Here is a 3,239-nt window from a genome sequence, read left to right as displayed (position 1 = left end):
CATAACCTCAACCTCTTGAGATGTCTTAGGACATTGTTCCTTAGACAAATCAATTCCATACCTGAAATTTTGCATTTTATATTTAGACAACGTCTTGTCTATATAAGATGGCTGAGATAATTCCTGTGTTCTGTTCTTGCGATTCCAAACTATTTGGATTCAAAGAACATACTGTGCATCTCCCAAATCCTTCATTTGGAATTGCAAAGCTAGCCATCTCTTAATGTCAACTAGGAATTCTACTTCATTTTCAATGGCTAGAATATCATCAACATATAAAACTAGAAAAGCTACAGTATTGTTGACAATCTTCTTGTAAACACAAGGTTCATCAACATTCCGTTCAAAGCCATAAGATTTGATTGTAGTGTCAAATCTCATATTCCAAGATTGAGATGCTTGTTTCAATCCATAAATAGATCTTTTAAGCTTGCAAACCTTTTGCTCTTGACGCTGCTTTATAAACCCCTCTGATTGAGACATATCGATACTCTCTTCAAGATAGCTATTCAGAAAGGTGTCTTGTCATCCATTTTCCATATTTCATAATCATAAAAAGCGACAATAGATAATAGTATTTTAATAGACTTGATCATGACAACTGAAGATAAGGTTTCTTCATAGTCCACCTTCTCTCTTTGGGTAAACCCATTTGCCACAAGTCTAGCTTTGTAGGTCTGTACCTTATCTTTTTTTTGTAGATCCATTTGCAACCAATAGATTTTACCCCTTTTAGTTCATCTACTAGTTCCCAGACTGAATTGAAGTACATAGACTCCATTTCGAGGTCCATGGCTTTTATCCATTGGTCTCTATTCACATCTTCCATTGACTGTTTAGAAGTCAATGGGTCTTTTGAGCCATCATCAAGTATGATGAACTGAGTTTATGTCAAACCCATGTAACGATTTGGCTGTTGAATAACTCTCCCACTACGTCGAGGCACTCTCAACTCTCGAGAATGATGTGAAGTACCAGTTTTATCAATAACTCTTGTTGAAGGACCAACTTGATCAACAACCCTTGTTGATTTTTCTATAGCTTCTGTGGGCATTTCATTTAATACTAGTTTACTGCAAGGTTGATGATTCTTTATGTGATCTTCCTCTAAGAAGGTTGCATTTGTTGATATAAATACTTTATCTTTTTGAGGATCATAGAATATTCCACCTTTTATCTCTTTGAGGTAGCCTACAAATAGACATACTTTTGAACGACGTTCTAATTTTTTTGGGTTTTGTATCAACACATGTGTTGGGCATCCCCAAATCCTGAAGTGACGTAAACTATCTTTACGTCCTTTCCATAACTTGTAAAGTGTTTTTGAAACACTTTTCGAGAGAACCATGTTCAAAATATATACAACAACCTCTACTGCATATCCCCAAAAAGAATTAGGTGATTGAACATAACTCATTATCGAACGAACTATGTCTAACCGAGTTTTATTTTCCCTTTTCGCTACCCCATTCTATTAAGGTGTACCGGGTGCTGTGAGTTGAGACTGAATTCTATATTCTATCAAATAGTCCTGAAATTTTAAGTCCATATGATCGCCACCTCGATTTGATTGAAATGTTTTAATCTTTTTACCTAATTGGTTCTCAACCTCTACCTTATATTTCTTTAACTTTTCAAGGGTTTCAAACTTATGATGCATTAGGTAAATGTAGCCATATCTAGAATAATCATCAATAAAGCTGATGAAATATTCATACTCTCCTCGTGCTTTAACATTCATCGGACCACAGAGGTCTGAATGTATAAGTTCTAAGGGTTCTTTGGCTCTAAGACCTTTTCCCGTAAAAGATCTTTTGGTCATTTTACCCTCAAGACAGGATTCATATGGTGGTAGAGAGTTATCTTCTAACTGATTTAGAAGTCCACTCTTAACCAATCTCTCAATCCTATTTAGATTAATGTGACCCAATTTTAAGTGCCAAAAATAGACAATAGGAGAATTTTTTTTGTTTCTTATTTTGAGTTTCAGCTATTTTAAACATCTCTATATTTAAAATAGCTTTTACTCAATCAGATTTAATACATAAGTTATTTTTCAGTTTTGCAGAACATATTTTAATTCCTTTTGAAATAATGAACGCTTCATTATATTCAAAAGAGACTTTGTGCTTTTGTTCTAGCAAACATAAGATCGATATTAAATTCCTCCTCATGAAAGGAATGTAATAAACATTTTCAAGTAAAATGAATCTATCTTCAATAAATAACTTCATATCTCTCACTGCTTTAGTTGAGATAATCTCCTCGGTCCCTACCTTAAAGGTTGTTTCGCCTTCTATAAGCTGCCTCCAGGAACTAGTTTCCTGAGCGAAAGCGCAAATACGATTAGTGACACCTGAATTTAATATCTAGGTTAATTTATCATTTTCCACTAAACATTACTCAATGACAAGTAAATCATATTTACTTTGTTGTGCTTTCTTAGTTTTCTCATCTATGACATTCATGTTTACTTTTAACATATCCAGAACTTGTTCATTAACAGAAGTTTTATCCTTTATGTCACAGTTATAACCATCTTCAAGAATATCGTTCCTAACAATTTGTTCAAACAATGTCTGTAGCGAATCCATGATTTCTTTAGTAGAAACCATGTTCTTGAATTTCTTAGCTATTACATCGAATATATTTGCCAAAATATGGATTCAGGTCTTTTCATTTGCCTTAATTCATCTGTCATATGCATTCCAACCTCTTTGGTTTTCAGATGAGCTGGGAACAAATTTTAATCAACAACTGCTAGTATTGCGTTTAAATTTGATGTTGAAAAATTAAGACCGTTAAACTTGTCAGAAGCGAGTACTTTAGAAGAATTCGACATGCTGAAAATATAATCAAATTCTAATAAGTAAATTGCTTTTAAATCCAAACAAATTTTAGCAAAAGTAATAATGTACCCAAATTTCATTATTTATTTACAACGATACTTTAGTGAGTCAAAATAGATGTTATGGAAGGGCAGTCAAATATTCCTTCACTGAAGCAAGACATTCTTGACTAAATACTAATTTCAGAATAACTGTTATTCCTATAGTCATTTAGTTATCGTTATTGGTCAAGAACTTACTAACACTTAGAAACTCTTGTAAGTGTAACCCTCTATTTTCAGACCTCAGAGGTCAGCCCAACGATGCTACCGAATTTGAAAGTCAAGGTTAGGAATAGACTTACGAAATTTTATTCATTTCTGGAGTTTGAGTTGTTCTAAAACCTATGTT

The sequence above is a fragment of the Benincasa hispida genome, chromosome 4, assembly GCF_027475165.1.
Source record: "Benincasa hispida cultivar pf3 chromosome 4, pf3_genome.v1.1, whole genome shotgun sequence".
Taxonomy (NCBI): Eukaryota; Viridiplantae; Streptophyta; class Magnoliopsida; order Cucurbitales; family Cucurbitaceae; genus Benincasa; species Benincasa hispida.
The sequence above is the reverse complement of the archived record's forward strand: the minus strand, read 5'-3'. Positions refer to the sequence as shown.